This window comes from Saccopteryx bilineata, chromosome 3, assembly GCF_036850765.1.
Source record: "Saccopteryx bilineata isolate mSacBil1 chromosome 3, mSacBil1_pri_phased_curated, whole genome shotgun sequence".
Lineage (NCBI taxonomy): Eukaryota > Metazoa > Chordata > Mammalia > Chiroptera > Emballonuridae > Saccopteryx > Saccopteryx bilineata.
In genome coordinates this window covers 281479700-281502588 of record NC_089492.1, presented here as the reverse complement: position 1 = coordinate 281502588, position 22889 = coordinate 281479700, and the positions used below count along the sequence as shown (strand labels likewise).

Genomic DNA, 22889 nt, shown 5'->3' with positions numbered 1-22889 from the left:
AACCTGAGAGATGGCAAAACAGGCCCTGTTCCTCCAACTCTACAAACGTCAAGGTCACAGGACTGGTCACCGGATTTCAAGAACAGTGTCCTTTCTAAACTTAGGGGCTCAGGGAGATCGCAGTGGGAGTGGTGGTGTCCTTGTCATCTATTCCTGTATAAGAAACCACCCCAAAGTTTCATGGCATGGGACAGAGATTTGGACAAGGTGCAGTGGGGACAGCCAGTCTCTGCTCTCAATGTCCTGGGCTGCAGCTGGATGACGGAAAGTCTGGGGGTAACTAGACAGCTGGGCACCGGGACCATCTGGAAGCATCCTCTCTCACGTGTCTGGCAGTTGGTATGAGGTGTGTCTGGGACCAGAGCCTCTACACAGGACTTCTTTGTGTAGCTTGGGCTTCCTCACGTCATGGCAGCCTCGGGATCCTGGTGTCTTACAGAGCAGCTCCAAAGGTGAATATCCCAGCTAATAAGGCCAGATCACGTGGCCTTTTCTGACCTATCAGCATCACTTCTGCTACACTGCATCCACTACAACCAGTCATGAGCTTGCCCAGATTCAAGCACAGACCTTATCCCTCCATGAGAGGGGAATCAAAGAATCTGTGGATGTGTTTAAACACTGCTCCAGGTGGGTAGCATCAATACCTGACTATCTTCAGGACCATAAAAAGCTGGGACAGAGTGTGGAACCCTAATAGGATGGTACAGAAGTTTGGATTAGCATGGACCTCCAGGACCTCTCCACTCCTTTTGGTGAAACTGTGAATCTTGGGTGTCTGTGTCCTCCTCCTGGAGGACCTGCTCCTGGTGGCCAGCAGAGGGCGCCCAATACCTGGTTGAGTCCACAGGTTAGGAGGGGGCAAGGAAGGACAGCGCTGGTGGCTTCTCCCCACATAATCATCGAATGCTTTGCAAGGAGCCCTCCAGGGGACTCCAGCTGTGTCCACACTGTGTCAAGCCCTCCCCACAAACTCTACAACAGGCTGTTGATGGCTTTTCCTGCAGGTGAAGGAGCAGGGCGGCCCAGCACCATAGCACCACGTGGGGGAGCATTGTGGGCACGTGGTCTAGCACTGGCTTCGCAGCGGGGCAGATTGTGAGTTTGGGAATATCATGTCCTTGGTCTGGAGTACAGAAATCCCAGATGCGAGAGTGGGTTGGGGTACAGGATCCTCCAGTTCCCAGAATTTCAGTGAGGGCCTGAATTTGTTATCTAGTGAAAGCTGCACCTCCCAAGGTGGACGGCAAGCTGTTGGAGGGCAGACTACTTGTTCTTGACTGGGCAAGGCTCTTCCCCACCCTGGGCCTCAGTCTCCCGGTCTAAGAAATGGGGGTGCCAGTAATACCTGCCTTGGGGGGGGTTGTTGTGTTGGGAGGTAGAGAGACTTATGAAAACACTTGGTCAAGGACAGCTTCTTGCCTTCCTACTTTGACACGGGCGCTTCCTGAACCCATGGAGGTGGGTTCACGAGTCACTGGTCCCCTTGGGTCTCCTGGGGGCTTGGGGAGACCATGGGTGGTTGAGTGCAGTTCATCACAGCTCCCAGGTACAGAGTCCCAGGGGCAGGCCCTCCTGGGGCTGCTGTCCAGTGCCTATAGAAGGGAACTGAAGGAGGTCTCTGAAAATATCCTTGTCTTTACAAAATGACCTGCTCGCCCTCCTCCCCTCCTTCCCGCCCTCCCTTGACCTCTCTCTTCACACCCCAGTCATGGCCAGCACAGCCCAAGTAGCAGTGACTTCTTGTCATGGGCTGGCTGGCATTTGTCTAGAGCAGTGGTTTTCAACCTTTTTCATCTCATGGCACACATATAAACCAATGACTAAAATTCTGTGGCTCACCAAAAAAAATGTATTTTTTGCCAATCTGACAAGAAAGAAAAAAATAGATATAATTTTGATTCATTCACACCAGACAGCTATTGTTGTGTTGGCTGTTGTCATTTTTTTTCTATTTGACAACCTAAGAGAAAAGAGGTCAGTGCCCCTGACTAAGTAGTCAGGTGTTATATGTTTTTTTTGTTTTTTTTTACAGAGGCAGAGATAGACAGGGACAGACAGACAGGAACGGAGAGAGATGAGAAGCATCAATCAACAAGTTTCTTGTTGCGCGTTGCGACTTCTTAGTTGTTCATTGATTGCTTTCTCACATGTGCCTTGACCGAGGGTCTTCAGCAGACTGAGTAACCCCCTGCTGGAGCCAGCGACCTTGGGTCTAAGCTGGTGAGATCTTTGCTCAAGCCAGATGAGCCCGCACTCAAGCTGGCGACCTCGGGGTCTCGAACCTGGGTCCTTCCGCATCCCAGTCCGACGCTCTATCCACTGCGCCACCACCTGGTCAGGCAGGTGTTACATGTTTTAAAAATTCTCGCAGAGCCAGACATGTGGTGGCGCAGTGGATAAAGCGTTGACCTGGAAATGCTGAGGTCGCTGGTTCGAAACCCTGGGCTTGCCTGGTCAAGGCACATATGGGAGTTGATGCTTCCAGCTCCTCCCCCCTTCTGTCTCTCCTCTGTCTCTCCCTCTCCTCTCTAAAATGAATTAAAAAATAATAATAATAAAAAAAAAATTCTCGCGGCATACCGGTTGAGGGGTGGAGTGCCCTGGAGCCTCAACCCATAAACGTTCTTGGCAACAGAAATCACTTATCTTTTGAATACATTTCTTCCTCCCAGGTTTGCTCTGTGATCCTGAGGCCTGTTTGGAAGTCTTCGAAGAAGCTTATCTGCACCCATAGAAATTCCTTCCTCCCATTATTCTTCTTCCCATACATGGCAAGTCATCTCTGCTCTTGCCATCACCTCCTAATCAGAGCACCATTTGGGTGTCTGTCTCAGTCAGTGTTTCCTCAAATAGTTATTACTTTGGATCTCAAGTAAACGCTTAGTCACCATTCTCTTTGGCCTTTCATTTGGAGGCTAACTCAACCAGGACAGTCAGTATATATAGCCAGGGCCGCTGAAATCCTGAACTCCACGGGGATTTTTCATGAATGGACTTGGCCTGCTAGAATTCTTAGTGAATCTATTTAAGTGACAGATAAGAATTATTTCCCATTAAGCTTGGCCATCATTAATGTAAAAAGGGCTTCTGTGGTATACCCCTTTGCTTTCTTCAATTTCTTAAACTTACTTATCTGCTCACTAAATGTTAATTAAACCCCTACTGTGAGCCGGGCACTGGGTCAGGCACTGAGGACTTGGGTGCAGCAGGTGGGTGGGCTCCTGCCTTCGAAGACTTTGTTACACAGTTGAGGGCACAGATAAAATCCAAGCAAACACACGACCTGTTACACAATTACAAATTGCATAAATGCTTTGGAGGAAACAATCGAATTTACTTATTAATGCTTAAATGATACAAAGGTTAAGTGTCAGCCTAGCCCATGGAATCCCAAGGTCTTTCTGGGATATTGTAATAAAATTAGATATCAATATGGCCTGCGAAGGCTACATATGTAAATGAATGCTTTATATAAGCAAGCTCGTTTCCTTCCTTACAATAGCCCTCAGAGTTGAATGCCTTACCCCCACTTTATTACAGATGCTCACCTAGAATTTGACCGAGGTCACCTGGCTTGGTGATGAAGCCAGGTTCAAACTCTGGTTGGTTTGATCCCTCCCGCTACAATCACAGACCTTGTCTGTGCAGTGCTGGCTGGGCTCGGACTACACTATTTGCTTTGAATTTGTTGTTAAAACCCTGGCAGGGCCTGACCTGTGGTGGCGCAGTGGATAAAGCGTCGACCTGGAAACGCTGAGGTCGCTGGTTCGAAACCCTGGGCTTGCCTGGTCAAGGCACATATGGGAGTTGATGCTTCCAGCTCCTCCCCCTGTCTCTCTCTCCTCTCTGTCTCTGTCTCTCTCCTCTCTAAAATGAATAAAAAAAAAAAAACAAAAAACCCTGGCAGGGGCGCTCTTAAAGCCGCCTGGCTGGAGGGCTGGGAGAAAGCCATGGAAGCGGAGTGACGGGTGGGGAATGTCCCCGCACCTGGGGTTCCAGCTTCCCCTCTGAGCGGGAACAGCGGATGGGCGTGCGCTGAGGCTGAGGCTGAGGCTGAGGCTGGTGGTTGCTACTGTCAAGGTCTAGTCCAGGAGCTTGTCTCATAACAAATGGGAGCCCACGGGCTCTGTCCCCAAGACGCACTGGCAGGCCCACCTGGAAAAGGGCCTGTGGCCTATACCTTGGCCGCCAACACTGGGTGAGGATGGTGGGGTGGGCAGAGAGCCCCGACTCTGCGTTCATATTGGCCAGCGTGTCTCGTGCCCTTGACTGTTCACGCTGTCAGGGCTGTAGGCAGGTAGGTGGCTTAGGGCCCTGGCAGCCAATTTAGAGGCCCCCACACTCCGAGTCTGGCCTCCTGGCTTCCAGTAGCGTTGACCGTCGGCCGCCCCAATACTGTTCTCCCTGTGGTTAAGAGCCTGGGCCCTGGAGATGGAAAGGACTGTGGATGGAAAAGAGGCCACATACAAACCCGACAAACTCAGGGGAGGCCTGCATGGTGGCCTTACGAACTCAGAGACCTAAAGTCACCCCATAGGGTGGTCTGAAATATAAACTTCCTCACTAAAAGTGAGTCAGGGCAGCTAGTTGTGTCCTAGCCTGGTATCTTCCCTGACAAAGGTCAATGTTTACCTTAACTGAGTCCATCTATGGTCTTTTTGCATCTATGACTACATACCTTTCAAAAGTCAGAGTAATCTGTTTTCCAGACCCCTCGGGACAGAGTCCCACCAGAGCGTGAGACCACGATACCCTCGTGGTGGTCTTTTTCCCCAAATACAATCTCTGTGTGCTATAGATGTTCATTGTTAACTATTTTGTACTTACTGTTGCAAGTGAAGTGTTTCTCTCTTCGTTTCACTCTTTATCCAATCCCAGAGATTTTTTCGCTTTGCTTTCTCTGGCCTCCCTAATCTACCGCCAGTGTATTTCATCTAACCCTCCTCATTCCTCCTCTTTGGATCGCAATGTATGAAATAAACTGTCAAACTGCCGTTATCCAGAGCGTTTCCTCAGTCCCTCGAGACTTTGCTTCCAGGCGGTTGTCGTCAGTTAGGCTCAAACAAACTCATAAAAATTTTCTGCAGGTTTGGGCGTTTCTCACGTCGACAAGACCCACTTCAAATTCCAGCTCTCCCATTTTGTAGCTGTTTGATTTTTTTGCAAGTTACCTCACTTCTCTGAGCCTCGGTTTCCTCATCTTTCAAAGGGGCATCATAAAATCTACCCGTTTATTCGGGAGATGAAAATCAGATCATTTACATAAAAGTATGTCATCAAGTTCCTGGAAGGTCGTATAATCTTGGTTGATAAACACAAAATCACATCTTTTCCTTCTGGGAATCTGGACTGTCTGCAGCTTCTCTCCAACCGACGTGGAGTTTGCTAAACAGGATGTGACCCACATATGTTCTTTTGCTGATTTTTATTCTAGCTGCACAAGTACTTATCCGTGTAAGACACTATTGTGTCTCTCCCTCTTCATAAACACTTTAAAAATATGTTGATTTTAGAGAGAGGAAGGAAAAGAGAATGAGAGGAAAAATAAAACCCATTGATTTGCTGCTCTACTTACTTATGTACTCATTGGTTGATTCTTCTATGTGCCCTGACCGGGGATCAAACCCACAACCTTGGCATATCAGGATGATGTTCTAACCAACCGAGCTATCCAGCCAGGGCCCTTTCACAAAGTTTAATGAAGCATCTTCTGATGCTGGGTATGGAGGGAGGTAGGAGGCTGGTAGGGATACAGGGTAGAAAGGACCCAGCCCTTTGTATAGTGGGGAGGGGGCAGAGGGTCTGGCATATAGTGTGCACTGAAATATATATACCAAGTTTAACCTCAGCAGAAAGCAGGAAGGCCGCAGTTGTCATGTGAAGGCCCTGGGTCCACTAGGCCGGGGAAGGCTGGGTGAGTGGGGGCTCTCTGGGGCGCTGGCTCAGTGACTAATGAGTGGCTGTGGGTGAGCGTAGCCTCTGTTGGCAAACAGGTGCTCCCCAATGCTCGGTGGACCTGTGCCGGCAGCCTGCCCCCCAACCCAGGCAGAGGGTTGCTCAGACTGCCGGTCATTGTTCGGGAAACACAAGCTCCCCTAACCCTTCGGAGTGACCAATAGTTCGGGAAGAGGAAGTGGAGGCGGATTCATTGATTTCGTTCTGGACTCATGGCTCCTTCTCAACAAATACTCAGCCTCTGCACTGCCACCAGGCCTTGAGGGTGGGGTGGGGAGAGAAGGAGAGAGAGAAACCCCCCAGAGAGCAGACAGCCCCCCCCCCAGGCCTTTATACTGTTCGGGAAGAAGAGGGTCTGGCCCAGGTTTCCCAAAGAAGAGACCAAGGCTGACTCTGGCCCCTCCCGCGCTCTCGCCATGACCTTTGGGGCCACTCCTTCTGGGAGTGGAAGGCCCAGGCTGGCCCTTCTGGGTGGGGGAGGTGAGTAAGGCAGTGGCCCCTTGGGGCGGGGCTCTGGGAACCAGGGTGCAGCCTCCCAACAATAGCAGTCTCTCCCATGGCCAGGGTTACAGGGAGGTGCTGGCAGGAAGATGGGAGGCAGTAGTGGAAGCATCTCTCCTTTCAAAGTCTCCCCCCCAAAAAAAAACTGGAACCAGGAAGCATCCCTCCTAACTCCGGCCAGGCCCTCTTAAAGGGACAGCTCACCTCACTGTTACTTCTGCAGGTGGAGGGGCCGCTTCTCCCCCTCCCTTCCTCCTTGCTCACCCTTCACGCTCACGCTCTACTAAGGATGACGGGGAAGCTGTAGCAATGACAGAAGGTTCCTGCCTACGCCGCCTGCAGACCTAGGTGCTTTGCATATGTGATCGCAGTTCATCCTCTTACACTCTGTGTTCCCGCCTTACAGGTGGCTGGTGGTGGGGCCAGGACTCAACTCAGGTGAGGCAGCCTCCCAGAAGGGGACTGGGGAGTCTCTCCCACGGCGAGGAACTGTTCGTTCCTACCTGGGCTGGCTAAATGCTGCGTGCCCTCGGCCTGTGCGCTCACTTGGTAACACGTGGAGCCAGAGGCTTTCGTTTGCATCTGCCCTTAATTCAAAATATCCATCTGCTACCACCTCTCAGTGTGACCTTGGGCAAGTCACTTCTCTCCCAGAAGCCTCAGTTTCCCTCTCTGCAAAAAGGGGGAGAGTTTGTTGTGAGGCTTATATGGAGGTACGGATGGAGAGACTTTAGTAGATAAAACATGGAAGATAAGACCCAGATTATCATCATCACTGACATCACCACCACCACCACCACCAACGTCATCATCATATTATCATCGGCAGGGATCAGCAAACTTTCTCTGGAAGTCCAGGCACCAAATAATTTTGTCTGCGGATCCTGCAGTTTCTGCCGCTACTCAACTTTGCCCTTCTCCAAAGCAGCTATGGACAAGAAGCAAATGGATGTGGCTGTGTTTCAATAAAACTTTATTTACGAAAACAGGCGATGGGCTGGCTTTGGCCCGAGGGATAGTTTGCCAACCCCTGATCTAAGACCTTGGCTTGATTGCTCGTTTCCTGTAGCAGAAAGTGGAGCAGGGCCGTCGCCAGGCTTTGTGTGAAATGCCAGCACCCATGTGTAAACCTGGGTTTACACCTCTCGGGGGGGGGGGTGTTGTGAGGGCAGGGGCTGATCCACCTTTGGGACCCCCATCCTGGGTTCTTTTTTTTTTTTTTTTTTTTAATTTTATTTATTCATTTTTAGAGAGGAGAGAGAGACAGAGAGAGAGAAGGGGAGAGGAGCTGGAAGCATCAACTCCCATATGTGCCTTGACCAGGCAAGCCCAGGGTTTTGAACCGGCGACCTCAGCATTTCCAGGTTGACGCTTTATCCACTGCGCCACCACAGGTCAGGCCCATCCTGGGTTCTTGGGGGACACACAGTAAGGGCAAAGTAAGTGTTTGGGGTTGAGTGACTTTACCCTGATTTCTAGACACTCATGCTCTTAATCAGTGCAACAGATGTTTGGCTAACATCTGGGGGCCACTAACACTGACAATAAGAATGTCAACAGGCCTGTCCTACACGTGCCATTCTGCTTTCTTGGGCAGGTGTCTTATAATCGGGGCCACGATTATTGTCTATCCCCTAGGAGCTGGGATCCCAGAGCCGTTTCCCTACACAGTCTCGTGTAATTCTCACGAGAACCTTGTCATATCGGGATGACTCCAGGGGAACAAGAGGCAAACATGAGAGATGAGGTTGTGCAGCCAGAAAGGGCAGGGATTCAAACCTGAACTGCTCTGGTGTCACCGGGTTTCCACCTCACGGTGCCAGTCCGCGGGTGAACTTCCGGCCCTCCCCCGCGCTCAGGTGCTGGGCCAGCAGGCAGCCTTCAGTTGTGCCCCCTTCAGAGGTCTCCACCTTTATTCACGCTCCTTTTGTCGTCATTGCTAAGTCCAACCCAGCCTAAGGGACTGCCAGGGTTTCCTCCTATCCTTGGTTGCCCGGCAGGTCTAGCAGGTGAGTGACTCACACCTGGGCGTAGGTAACAGGTGTATCTGACCCTTCCAGCTCCGCCAATACTGCGCCAGCTGGGACCCTTCCCTGATAGTGGGGCCTGCCCCTGTCACTGGCACTTCTGTCCCCGAGGGCTGGAATTGGACCACACAGAATCCAGGTCAGATTTTTGATTTTTACATATCTCTGTACTTTGCCAAGGAGTAGGAGGAGGATCCCTTGGAGCTCACTGGGTTTGTGGGTGGGTCTCTCCGTTGTTGACGTCCTTGGGGGGAGGTTTCAGGCCCAGGGACACCCTGCCCCCTCCCAGGTGGTGCTGGGGCTTGGTGAGGGGAACTCTGCTGGGAACCTCAGTGGATGTGACCCTGACCCTCGTGGTCACCTTGTGGGGGAGGTCAAGGCAAAGTGGGGGTGAGGATGCAGAGGGAGCCTCATAAGGGGCTTGCCTTTTCTTTTTCTTATTTAGAGAGACAGACAGACAGGAACAGACAGACAGGTAGGGAGAGAGATGAGAAGCATCAACTCACAGTTGCGGCACTTTAGTTGTTCATTGATTGCTTTCTCATATGTGCCTTGACTGGGGGCTCCAGCTGAGTCGGTGACCCTTTGCTCAAGCCAGCGACCTTGGGCTCCAGTCAGTGACCTTGAGCTTCAAGCCTGCAACCATGATCCCACACTCAAGCTGGCAATCCTGTGCTTAAACTGGTGAGCCTGTGCTCAAGCCAACGACCTCGGCGTTTCAAATCTGGGTTTTCAGCATCCCAGGGTGATACTCTGTCCACTGCGCCACTGCCTGGTCAGGCCCTACTTTCTTCTTAGAGTCACAGAGTTTGATGATTGACCTTGATATGACCTCAAAGAGCACCTAGTTCAATGGCATTGTTTTACAGCTGGGAAAAGTGAGGCTCCAAGTCTGAGGAGTAACTTGATATCACAGAGTAAACGGGTGACCAAGCAGGCGCTGGAAGCCGGTGCCGGCTGCTGCCTCCCCACCCAGATTCCTACCTTCTCTGGGCCTGCTCCACTGTTCCTGCTCCCCGGCCACCCTGGTAGCCCTCTCCCGGCCACGTGAGGAAGGAGGAATTCAACGTGCACAATGCCACTGGCGTGACTTTATGGGCTCACAACTAGAAGCATTTTAAAGATCACCCAGGCAGTCTCGGCCCCGTGAATTCCCGACAGGTGGCTGCTTAGCCATAGCTTGGGTGTCTCTGGTGATGGTGAGCTCACTGCTTTTGGGGACAATCTTTTTCATTTGCGTGGCCGATGTCTGGTGAATATCATGCTTGCTGACGCTCACTTTGTGCCAGGCATTTTGCTGACAGAGCACATTTCCATGTATTAACTCACTGAATCCTCCCAGCACCCCTACGAGTTATTATTATCATTCTCGTTTATAGCTGAGGATAGAGGCACAGAGAGGTTAAGTAACTGACTCAGGATTTCACAGCTTGAACAGGGGGAGCTGAGATCTGACGTCAGACCAGCCTGGTCCTGGAGTCTGGCCACATCCTTCACCCCCTTCCTCCCTCAACTGCTGCTATGAGATGATAAGGCTTACCAGGGTGGGGGTCTGGCTGGGCACAGCAAGGCCGAGGTTGTAAGGGGGATGTTTAGATGATTACGTGTCCCTCTCACTGGCCTCCCAGGGTCCTGAGGGCACAAATATCACCTTGGAAGATTTTCTCCTGTCACCTGCTTTTCAGCTCCATGGCAGATCATTCTCTGCCTCACGCAGCCCTCCGGCTGCAGGTCAGGGACACATGGTTAATGACTTCCAGGGTGGTCTGTGGTAAGTGAAAGAGTGAGGGTTGAAAGCAAGCGGCCCAGAACTTCGACCTCAAACACCAGAGTCAGGGGTTTCCATGAACTCCAACCAGGCAAAGGAGGCAGGTGTGGGTGAGCGTGGCAAGGGGAGCAAGAGGGGCCTGGTCCTGGGCTCTCTCCTCCCCACCGTCAGCTTCTGGAATTGCCTCTGTGGTGCCGCACCTCACCGTGCCAGGCTAGGAAGGGTCCCTTGGTGATTGACAAGGGCAGGGACTTGGCTTAATGTGCTGGACAGTTTGTAGAGCATGTCTGTTGTCCTGCTGGGTCTCATACCAGCCTGAGCGTCTGGGCAGGGCAGGAGCTGCGATCCCCACAGCGATGATCCTCGTCATTAAGGGATGGAGGCTCAGAGAGGGGAGGTGACCCACTTGAGGTCACACAGCTAAGAGGTGGCAGAGAGCCAGGCTCTCCCTCCCGGTTCCTAGAGGGAGGATGCTCACAGAGTGTGCTCCACACCAGGCTGGCCCCTGTTTTTGATGGCTTTTCCTCTAGGATCCTGGCACATCTGGGACAGAGGTGTCTGAGGTGAGGATGCCCTCCCAGCTGGGAGCCCCAGGATCAGCAGGGTCCCCCGGGGCCACCACCTATCTCCTGTTCCCCAAAGGCTGAGGTCCTGTACATCAGCAGTCCTCCTGCCTGAGTCTCCTTGGTTAGTGAGACTTTGGGGTCTTCACGGGAGTGACTGGTCTGACACACAAGAAGAGTCCCTGGTATCTCCTCCTGGGATCTGGTTCCGTTCCGTTCCCTCCCTCTCCGAATAACGATACAACGGCAATATAGCCTATTGGCTCTGCTACCATTAGTACATTTCCATTCACTGGCACTCACCATATGCTAAGCTCTGTGTCAGGTGTCCAGCATGCCATAGCCTCTTCAGTCCTCCTGACAATCCCCATTTCACAGATGAGTAAGCTGAGGCTCGGAGAGGTGAAATCACTTGTCCAGGGTCACACAGCTGGTCAAGGGCGCCCAAACCATCAGGCAGAAAGTTCAAAGTTAACTTCACCTGAAGTCACCATCCTAGGCCACATGCTGAGTTAGTTCATGAGCAGCCAAAGACCAGGGCCCAGCTTGATTGACTCCAGATTTTAAGCTATTCCCATTTGGTGCTTCTGTGCTGGGCTGAGCTGCCGTGGGACTAGAGAACTGTGGGGCTGGTTGTGTTCTGCCTTGGGCGAGCCATTCAACCTCTTAGGGCCCGAGTCACCCTTTCTGAATTAGTATGAAGAGGGTTAATTCCCCAAGCAGCGTCTGGTCCCCTCTGTGCCTGGGACGGCCTTGACATATTTAATCCCCACAACCACCTTGGGAGGTAAGAGTACAAGCCGGCTCTGTAGCAGGAAGCTGAGACTCAGAGAGGTGAGGTCACAGAACTAGTGGGTGCAGAAGCAGGGATTTGAACCCGGTCTGTGTGTCCCTAGAAGTGAGTACTCCCCACCGAGACAAGATAACTCCCTTGGATGGGGGTCTCCCAGGGTCCCCAGGCTCAGACCAGTGAGTGGGGTTAGGGACACCTATTCCTTGGATTCAAGGTAGTCAAACTCACTGGAGCAAGTTTCCAGGAGCTTAGGTAGGTCCAAGAAGGTGGAGTGTGGCCGCAGAGTGGCCTCACTCCCCCAATCAGGCCGTGTCCCACTTTGCCCTTTGGGAAAATGAGAGAGACCCCTCCCCCATCCTTCTTTGTCTCAGGGACAGAGGCAGTCCTTGTTCCAAAGGGGCCAGGAAATAGGGATCTCTCCTGGCTATGGGGGGGGGGGCCTGCTCCGCAGGTAACCCTGACTCCTTCTCCTGGTGCAGCCGACCTCACAGCAGAGGGAGCGAGGTGCACACCTCCTCCCTCCCCATCTTACTCCACCCCTGCTTCTCCTGCTGAGCAATGTCATAATTAAATCTGATAACTGTTCATTCTATCTGATAGAAGGGGCTCCAATGTCATGGCTTGTATGAGACAGGCTGGGGTGAGGGAGGGGACCCCGGGCTGGGAGCCAGGAGGCTGCCTCTGCTCCCACTCCATTCCTCACCCTGCGTGACCTTGAGCAAACCCTTTGCCCTCTCGAGGCCTCAGTTGCTCTCTCTGTGAAAGGAGGGGTTGACTTAGTTCATTCCTAAGGGCCCGCCTGTCTCTGAAAGTCTCTGAATCGCTCAAACGGATGACTCTGAGGTGCCCTTTGGGCTCCCTGCCATCCCCCCCTCCTTCCCACAAAGCCGAGGAGCGCAGGAATGTGGGGGAGGCCGTGTCTGCTTCTGCTGCATGGGAACTGGCAAGGACTGGACTGCTCTCCATACAAACCGCTCCTCCTCTGTCTGGCCAACTGGGAAGAAACCCAGATGCCCAAGTTTGTCCAACAACTCAGGAGAGCCCTCCTGAGGCCCTTTTCACCTTGTTCTTAGTGGGAAAAGTAGGGACTTGGGAGTAAGACTTGGGTTCAAACCCCAGCTCTGTCTCCTGATGATGTGAACTTGGTCTTGGTTTGTGTAACTGAAAAGAAAGATAGTAGTACCAAACTCACAGAGATGTGATGAGCGTTATGCATTGTCCCGGACGGAGCACCTGGCCTGGCACATAGTAAGTGCCCAGAAAAAGGAAGGGCACATCCTTTCCTTTGGCCCCGGTGCCATCCCAATCCCTCGCTTCTGGCAAGGAGACGAGGTTCCAGGATGACAGGACGCCTCACCCTGCTGTCCTGGACCTCAATGCCATGTCCATGCAGATAAGCAGGTGTCTCCAGGTGCTCAGAATGATACTGGCCTTTATAACTTTTCCTCTTTCTCTTTCTTAAAACTACAAAACTGGCTCCCTGCTGTGATGGCCACTCTCCCGGGACTGCTGGCTTTCTCTGTCCCAGCGCCTTGCTGGAAGCCCAGGCTCTGCAGGGATGAATGGGGAGGAGGACAGCCCACTTCACCCTGACCTGACCCCAGAGTCGGGTGGCTGGCTCAAGCCGATGATCAGCACGCGTGAGGTCTGAGAAGTTGAGGGTCCGCGTGAGACGCTCATGCGTGAAGAGCACGGGGCCTGGCGTGCTGTAGATGCTCGGTAAAGGGGGGCTGTCCGCATCAACGGCGGCCTTCAGAGGAGGATCGGGGTGAGCAAGCACTGAGAGCGTGAATGTGAGACACGGTGAAGGACCCCGATTTCAGCCGCAGGAAGGGGCGTGGTCCTTTGTGTTCATGCCTGCTGTGCTCGCCTGCTTGAAGTGGCCCGCCCCACTCTTTCTCCGCTGACACACTGGTAGGTCCACAGGACCATCCCCGTGAAGGCATTGAGTTCTCAGAAGATGCTTAGTTCCAGGAGAAAACACAATGAAACCATTCAGCTTAACCTCTTGGATTCCACGGGGGCAGGACTTGAGTGATCATAACCAGAGGCCACATGGTATGGTGGGGAGGAGCCCCGAGTTTGTTTTTAATCCCAATTCCTGCGGTGTGATCCTGGGCAAGCCACCTAACCTCTCTGGGCCCGCTTCTTTCTTCATAACCCGGGAGAAAGGCCCCCTCCTTGCAGGACTGCCGGTGGGCCTAGCACACTGTGGGCCTCTGTAATCAGGAGTGATTTTGCAGGCTCCATAGAGGGCGAGGGAGTCGGCGTTAATGAACGCTGGGGCCAGTCCAGAAATCCAGTCTATAAAACTCCTGCCTGCAGCTTCTGGTGCATTGCTAATGGGAGTTTATGTGAAGGACACAGCGGGATAAGGGCCCATTGTTCCAAGTAGGGATGGTTTTATGACTCTTAGAAAGCGTCTTTCATCTGGAAGACCAGGGAGCTGATGGAACCTTCCAGCCCTGGGTGGTGAAACTGGGAAACGCTGAAGGTTCTGGGGCTGGTGCCAGGCTGCAGCCCGGGCCAGGCCCTTGTGCTACAGCCGGGGTGAGCAGGCGAGGGGGTGGAGGTCCCCCTGGACTGTCACGGCAGTCCCAGACCAGGCAGCTGGAGCCCCTCCCTTCCCCAGGCCCAGGTCCTTCCCTCCTGGACACCTTCTGTTTGACCCCAGTCCCCAGCCTGGTCTGCTTGGCAAGGCTGGAGGCTCAGCCCGTCCCCCAAGCTCCCTCCCTGCACCCCATCCTCAGCGGCCTGTGCCACATTCTCTTCATCTTAATGGTAGCTTCTAGAACAGACCTTGGGCCTTGTTTGCTGTCAGCTGACCAGCAACCCTCATGCCTGGGAGCCTCTCCTGGCACCCCGGGCAGTAACCTGATGCTAGGAAGCGAAGCCCTTGTCTCCTTGTCCTTTCTGGTTCCTTGGCTGGGCCCCAAGCAGAAAAACCCAACCTCCCTTGGCTCACAGACAGCTGCTAGCCCTCTGCCTGCTTTCCCCAGTGGAGGCTGCAGACACGCAAGGATGAGGCCTGCTTGCTCGTGCGGGTGGGGTTGGCACCTGGGGCCTGTGGGGTGTGTGGGTGCAGCTGCCTTTGATGTCCAGGCTGTGAGACCCCACCCCTTTGCCTCCTTTCCATTTTCCATTTGGGGAGATACAGGAAGGCGAGAGCAGGATGTTTGGGGATGCCTTCACTGGTCCCAGAATCTCCCCTTATCCTGCACAGAGACAGTAGCCATGGGCAGTGGGTACTACTTGAAGATTATTTAACTCTTCCTCTCGTCACAGGAATAAAAATCCACTCAAATGAGTACAGGTAAAAGACACATGAGGACATGCTGATGGACATTCAAGGCTAAGACAGAATGTCATTGTGCCTCAGTTACCTCATCTGTAAATCGTGATAAAAGTACCTACTTTATAGGGTTGCTATGAAGAGTAAATGAGTTAATACATGCATAGCGGCCCTGACCTGTGGTGGCGCAGTGGATAAAGCGTTGACCTGGAATGCTAAGGTCGCCGGTTCAAAACCCTGGGCTTGCCTGGTCAAGGCAAATATGGGAGTTGATGCTTCCTACCCCTCCTTTCTCTTTCTCTCTTCTCCCTCAAAAAATGAATAAGTAAAATCTAAACAAACAAACAAACAAACAACAAGCAAACAAAGCACATGCATAGCAATGAGACAGAGCCTAGTATGGAGAGGGTGCTTTGGAAGTTTGCTATTACTATTACTGTGACTGTCTTCCAGGGCTGCATGCTCTCTGCCTCACTGTCTTTTCCTCCTCTTTACTCTGCATTCCTGCTTTTTATTTTTTCTTTCCCCTGCTGTTTCAGATTTCCCAGAACCTCAGCTTGAACTTGGCTGTGGTTTGTTGCAGCGTGAACGCTGGCCCCAGCTCTGCACTTTCAGGCTCAGTGTCCATGGTTATTTGACTAACTCAGCCTCTTAAGCTCTCCCACCCCAAGTTCTTGGGAGAAGCAAGCTGATTGGCTCTGTTTCAGTCAGATGTTCACCCTGTTGTCCAATCAGCTGTGCTGGGGAGGAGTGGGCTGCTAGGGCACATGGGGTTGTACACATCCTGGCATGTTCATGCCTGCTGCATCAGAGGCCCTATCAGAGCAGCGGAAGAACTGTGGACTGTGGTTTGGTGCTTTTTCTGTCAAGCTACATTCAGGATAAGCTTTCAGAACTCTTTCTGGTTCTGACACTTGCAGCCTGTTTGGCTCGCAAATGACTAGCTGATTAAAATTTGAAATAGTTGTCAATACTAAAACTCAGGGGATTTCATAGAGAAATTTGGATTTCTGGTTTCTCTTGGGAAAGAGAGAAAGCTCTGGAGACACTGGCCATAGTGATGCATCCATTAGGACTGAGTGCTGACTGCCCCCTTCTCCAGGGCTGTGTGCTTTCCACGCTTTGGGGGGTGCCCCCTCTCCCTGTGGTGTCCCCAGTCTTGAAACCTAGTGTCGCTTGTCACCCACACTCATCCTGCTTTTCCTATTTTCATCTCCTCCCTGGTCCCTTTGGGCACTGGAGTATGCCAATTTACTCTAAACCCTGGCACTTTGCCTGGGAATGGTAACTGCATGAAGGAAAAGAAAAACTGCATAACTCAGGGGTCCCCAAACTGCCGCCCGCGGGCCGCATGTGGCCCCCTGAGGCCATTTATCCAGCCCCCACCGCACTTCCGGAAAGGGCACCTCTTTCATTGGTGATCAGTGAGGGGAGCATAGTTCCCATTGAAATACTGATCAATTTGTTAATTTAAATTTACTTGTTCTGCCCTGGCCGGTTGGCTCAGCGGTAGAGCGTCGGCCTAGCGTGCGGAGGACCCGGGTTCGATTCCCGGCCAGGGCACACAGGAGAAGCGCCCATTTGCTTCTCCACCCCTCTGCCGCGCCTTCCTCTCTGTCTCTCTCTTCCCCTCCCGCAGCCAAGGCTCCATTGGAGCAAAGATGGCCCGGGCACTAGGGATGGCTCTGTGGCCTCTGCCTCAGGCGCTAGAGTGGCTCTGGTCGCAACATGGCGACACCCAGGATGGGCAGAGCATCGCCCCCTGGTGGGCAGAGCGTCACCCCCTGGTGGGCAGAGCATCGCCCCCTGGTGGGCGTGCCGGGTGGATCCCGGTCGGGCGCATGCGGGAGTGTCTGACTGTCTCTCCCTGTTTCCAGCTTCAGAAAAATGCAAAAAAAAAAAAAAAAGTAAATTTACTTGTTCTTTATTTTAAATATTGTATTTGTTCCCGTTTTGTTTTTTTACTTTAAAATAAGATATGTGCAGTGTGCATAGGGATTTGTTCATAGTTTTTTTTATAGTCCGGCCCTCCAATGGTCTGAGGGACAGTGAACTGGCCCCCTGTGTAAAAAGTTTGGGGACCCCTGGCATAACTCTTCAAAATTTTGGACTATGAGCCCAGTCCTGTGCCAAATATTATCAAATATTATCCCATTTAATTCTCGAAACAACCACGATGAAGTAGGTATTATTCCTTTCACCCATACTATACCGATGCTAAAACTGAGGCTCAGAGAAGTAAGCAACTTGTTTTAGATTAGCATAGGCACCTGGCTTTAGAAATAACTTCAGACTTACAGAAAAGTTGCAAGGACAGCTTTTATTCCTCTGAGGTGTTGGCGAATCCTTAAAATTATTATTTATTTTGATGCTCAAGTTGCCCTCAGTTTGGCTATTCGGAGCCTCTTGGAGCTGCTTTCTCTGTCTTTTTGGTATGTTCTCATCACGTCTTGAGCAATTTATTAATTTCTGGCAAAGTATGTTTCAGGCTCAACTTGTTTTTCCCCTGGAGTCAGTCATTTCTCCATGGAGCTCTGGTTCCTTTTAGTAGAGAATGGTATTTAGAAACCATTGATCTAGCAGCTAAGTGTGCTCCATTGCTGTTGGGTAGTTCCTGCTCCCAGGTCCTCTTGGTGGCCAGAGCTATGAGCTCACACCAATACTTCCAATACCCGTACTTCCAACACCACAAGGTTTATTCTGTCCTTTCCATATGTATCATTCCCTTCTCTAACATTGAGAATCCCAAGAGTTTGAACTCTTGACCACAATTCTACAGGGCTGCCTCTCATATATAATAGTTATGGCTGTTTATATTGATAATAATATAGTATCAAATACCATATTCACTTAATTTTGTCAGCGAGAAGTTGAAAAATCTCTGTTAAACTATATACTCGATTGATCCTTCAAAATCTAGTGAAATAGAAGAGGACGAAATAATTATTGTTCCCACCTTACAGGCAGTGGGACAAAGTGAAAGAGGTTGAAGGGCTGTTCTCAGAGTGCTACAGAGAGCTCATGGTGGAATCAGGCCCAGAGCCCTGTACTGTATCCATGTCTAGCCCACTGGACATGAACTGTCCACCTACCCCATGGTTGTCTTGGGAGAACTTTGAGACTCCATCTCCAAGAAAATGAACTGCTCAGTCTGGCCTCTTCTTGACACCAAGGCCCAGAAAATAGTAGCTCACAGAAGCCAAGTTTCTCTCCCCACCTGAGCCCCTGCGACCACCTCCACCTATGGCTGTGCCATGAACTCAGCTTGCTTCCTTAAATGCAGGTCTTGGGTTGTAAGGAATCTGAGAGACTTGGGGGGTTGCTCAGTGCATCCCAGCCCCCTTCAAAATGCCCATCCTACTGAACAGGGGTAGGAGTGTATGGGAAGAGGGTTTCATCTTGGTAGGACAGACTCCATCATCCTCATTTATAATCAAAATGTGGTCCAGCCTCTCTTTGATAAGAGCCCATTTATGATTGGTTTGATGATATAGTACATATCGAGGACTGACACTTTCTTGCATGCTCTCCCTTCCTACTACTGCCTGTGTGAGGGTGGTATTTGGGCTTGGGAAACCTGCTGTCCCATCCACCCACTTCCTTTTTGACCTACTATAGGCGTGGGCTGGTAGAAGGGGATCGGGCTGGGAGGCAGAGGCAGAAGCCCTGGGTTTCCACCTTGACTTTCCCACCAGTTTGCTAGGCCATCTTGGGCAAGTCACTTAGCCCCTCTGGCCAAAGGGAAGTACCACCCCCTGCACTCCCTCCCTCTTTCCCAGGTCAGTGAGGGGGGGGAGAGAGACAGGCAGAGCAGAGTCCCAGTCCCATTCGGATATATCATTAACGACTATGCTTACACAGTAAATCCTGTCCTCACAGTGAGTGGGAAATTCTGGTTAATTGAATGTTCTGGAACATGGAAACGTTCCCAGAAATTCCTTTTGTTCCTTTGTGGCTATTGAAACCCATCCATTCATCTATTTAGCAAATATTTGTCGCCTGCCTGTGCCCTACCAGGCTGTGTCCCAGGTGTTGGGATTCCAGCGTGAATGCCACAGCAGGGTCCCAGCTCTCGAGGACACACAGCCTGGGGGAAGACGTGGGGCAGATACAGCATACAACACGAATGCTGATGTGGGGAGCGCAGGACCCATGGGAGCCCCGGGGTGGCATCTGGGGGCACTAGAGAAGAGATCCTTGAGAAGTTATTATTTACTTTGAAAGCATCAAAAGGCAGTTAGCTATAGGGTCTGGGGTGTGTGTGTGGAGACAGAGGGAACAGCATGGGCAAAGGCCCAGCGAAGCACCTTGCATATTCATTTGTGCTGTGGAGTATAGGATGTGAAGCTGGGGAGTCCAGAGAGGAGGTGTGTGTGTGTGTGTGTCAGGGGAGGGAGGTGGCGAAGAGATCAAGAATGTGGGAGAATGTGGCCTGGCCTGGGGCCTGGCTAGCTGGAAGGTGAGGGCCGCAGGTTCCTTTATTCTCAGGCATGTGTTTCTTTCTCATAAAAGTACAATGTGGAGGGGGAAATGGAATGAAAACACTCATTCACAGAAGAGAGGCCTCCAAGTCAGAGGGCTGATATAGGTCTGGGAGGGACGGAGGCGAGTGGAGGGCCTAGCTCTGGTACGGAGCCATGGCTCCGCGGGGCCTGCAGAGTGTGGCCATGGGGGAACGGAGGCTGGCGTCAGCAGAGCTTCAGATTTATTAAGAGGAGCCAGCAATCTGGCTTTTTATGGGAAATCTCCCAATTGTTAAATGTTGGTAACTAATTAGCAACGACAACAAAACCATTACAGGCGAAACAAAATGCTTCTGCGGGCTCCATTTGTTCTATGAGCTGGTGGAATGCAGCCTCAGATCCAGAGGGTTCTGCTGAAGAGGGTTTGAGGGTGTCCACTGAAATCTTTTATAACCCTCTAATGATCCCAATCTGTGCTGGGCTCAGGGACATGATGAGGGGCTGAGGTATGGCCCTTGCCCTCAAGCCTGGATCATAGCTGCTCTCAAACTAGAGATAGTTCAAATCTGTATGTGCCCAGAGCCAACTTAACAAAACAACAAAAGCGGCTAACCGATGCTCAGAGTCCTGAAGAGCTCAGAGGAGAGGTGGTCAGGGAACGAAGTCCATGCGGGGAGGCTTGGTGGGTATCCTGGGCCTTCTGATGCTTCTGCGAGGGAGGGGAAGCCAAGTGCAACAGAGAAGGGCAGGTATTCAGCCTGGAGGGCTCAGGGGGGCTCAGGCCCGGGAGGAAAACAGGATAGCTAGAAAGAGCAGGTCAGAGCAGGTTCAGAACATCTAAATTCTGATCCCAGGCTTAATGCTGTGAGCCTCAGGTCACTTGATGAGCCTCTGGAGATGTTCTTGCTGCTTTGCTAGCATTCCAGAAACGTTCCTCTCTGTTGTCATGGCCACCGTTTATTCACCCCTGGAAGAGAAGCTCCAGTAGGGCAAGGAGCATGCCTGGTCTGTACACTGATGTCTGCTATGTGCCAAGAATGATGTCTGGAACATAGTAAATGCTCAACAAATATATACTGGCTGATTACTATGAGCCTACTGTTGCCATAGGCCTGGAGCTTCGGATAATTCCTTTGCACAAGTCTTATGACAAGCTCTATGGAGCTTATGTTCTTGTGTGGAACTATACAATAAACAAACAAACAAACCTATGAATAAGATGATTTCAGAGTGTGGCCCGAGTGTCTCTGTATACTGTAGTGGCCTGTTTATTTGTGTCTCCTCCTGGCCTCTGAAACTGAGGGGGTAGGGTTGGGGTCTGTCTGGTTCTTTGTTTCATTCCTAGCCCCTGAGGCCGGGTGGTGCCTGACAAAGAGGGAGTAGCTTAGAAAAAGTGTTTTTGCTGGCTGCACTGAATCAATGAACACAGGCTGACAAAGATGCCAGCCCACATATACCTGTGCCCTTTGGAGACTACAGAACTTATTATTATCAACCCAGGAGTAATTGCTGATAAGCCTGAGTGTGAATTTCATTGCAAATTGAAGAGGTAGCAGGGCAGTGTTTAATAACTACAGGGGTAATCTTAATTAATGACCTGATAACTATAATTAATTGCATCATATCCGGAGGCCCTCTTTGGAATTCTGGGAGGGATTAACTAGTGTTTGGCAGCTTCAGAGGCTGGAAGGAAGGAGGTGCTAGGATCTCCCTTACACGGCTTCCTTGCTGAATGAGCTCTGGCAAGTTATGACTCTGAGACTCAGTTTCCTCATCAGGAGGATGGGACTACAACGCAGGGCTATTGCCAGGTCAGTGAGATGTTGTCACTCAGCATAGCAAACCGTTAATGCCTGCAGCAGCTAGGGTGGTGGTTGCTGAAGTTGTTGTCAGGGGCCAGAGTGCAAGGCCAGAGGGACTGGAGGGCTCCCTATCTGCTGAGACTGTGGGGGGCTGTCACATGCCTGGATTTTACGCTGGGTCAACCCAGGAGGCTCTCTCACCCTTTTGAGAAACACCTGGGCACACTCCTGAAAGTGAGGAAGAAGCAGGCAGTCAGCTTGTGTGACTCTGGGGAACAGGATAGTGTGTGGGAGCTTCTGATGAGAGAAAGGGAAAAGTGGGAGGGGACGCTGGAAGGGAAGAAGTGAGGGGGTCCCTGTGTGTGTGTGTGTGGGGGGCAAGGCCCCACCCACTGCAGGCCTCAGTTTCCCCAACTGTGTTGTGGGAGGTTGGATCGGGTTGATCGGGGCAGAGCCGGAGAGAGGGCGAAGCCCTCCTGCCACCGGTGGCTGGGGGTGTCCCTCTTCCCTGTTCCATCCTCCGGGGGCGCCCGCGCAGGCAGGGGCGCAGCGGCGGCGGCGGCCGGCCACCAGGGGTTAAGCGGTGACTTCAGCAGCGGCGGGCCGGGCGAGCGGGGGCGGTGCCGCGCACGGGGCCCGGCAGCCGGACCAGGCCGCTCCGAGGCGGGCGCACTCCCGGCGGGGTTGCGACCTCGCGGGCGGCGCGCGGCGCGCCATTGGCTCGGTGGCGGCGGCGGCCAGGCGCGGGGCGCGGGGCTGGGCCGGCCCGGCCATGGGTGCCCGCGGCGGCCGGGCGGCTGAGGCTCGGAGCCGGCCGCCGGCGCCTTTGTGAGCGGCGCGGACAACAAAGGCGCGGTGGGGCGGCCGGAGCCGGTGAGTGCGGCCCGCGGACGGGGGCCGGGCGGGGGTCGCGCGGGGGTCGGGGCGCCGGTGGCCCGGGACTCCGCGCGGGGGTGTGTGGTCCCAGTGGCTCCAGGGCCGGGGCCGTCTCTGTTCCGGGGTTGCTGAGTCCAGGGGCCCCGTTGCCCGGGTCGTCCCGACCCCTCTGAGTGTCTCTGATTGTACGGGATGTTTGTGTGTCCCTGATTGTCCCAGTGTGAGTCTGGCGTCTTCCCTGGGTGTCCCTGGGTGTGTCTGGGAGTGTGTATCTCTGTGCCTCTGGGTGTGAGCGTGCAAGCCCCAATCTTCCCTGCGTTCCTGGGTGTGAGTGTTTCCAGGAGCTGGCATCTCTGCTGGAGTGTCCCGGGAGCTTGTGGGTTGCGGACCTGTTTCTGGGTGTCAGTTCCCTGAGCCTGGGTCCGCTCAGTGAATGTGGGTCTCTACTTGTGTCATTTGGGTGGGAGTGTGTATGTGTACTGCTTGAGTGTGAGTACCCCCTCCCCACAGGAGTCTGTTTCCCTTGGGTGTCCCGTCCCTCTGCATGAATTCTGACTGATGTGTGTGTATGTGTGTGACTCTGTGCCTCACTTTCCCAACAGTTGACGGGACTTTCAGGTTCTGCTGTCACTGTGCTTCACCTCTCCCTGCCCTGACCTCCCTGTCCCTGGGATTACATGAAGTCAGGGAATGCTCCTGGCGCGCTGTGTTGGGCTACCTCTCCCAGCCTGGACATTGCTCAGAGATGGAACAGGGGCGGCTTTATGGAGGAGGGGACTGGTGGGAGGAGAGGGTGCCCTGGTCAGTGGGAAGGCCATGGCTGCAGAACCGGGTCAGGCTTGGACA

At 52.6% G+C, this 22889-nt stretch overlaps 1 protein-coding gene across 9 annotated transcripts in view; it reads left to right on the top strand.

The window, feature by feature from the left end:
- The first annotated feature begins 8490 nt into the window (after positions 1 to 8490).
- The window catches only part of ARHGEF10L (Rho guanine nucleotide exchange factor 10 like), a 173906-nt gene continuing 159507 nt past the window's right edge, over positions 8491 to 22889 (top strand). For 4 of the 9 annotated variants that reach the window (XM_066270301.1, XM_066270299.1, XM_066270300.1 and 1 more), the window contains exon 1: positions 21813 to 22040. The gene's annotated coding sequence lies outside the window, so the exon portion shown is untranslated. Of the gene's footprint in view, positions 8626 to 21142; positions 21177 to 21812; positions 22041 to 22889 lie in introns of those variants that run through there. The other 5 variants (XM_066270304.1, XM_066270303.1, XM_066270302.1 and 2 more) reach the window with 3 other exon arrangements.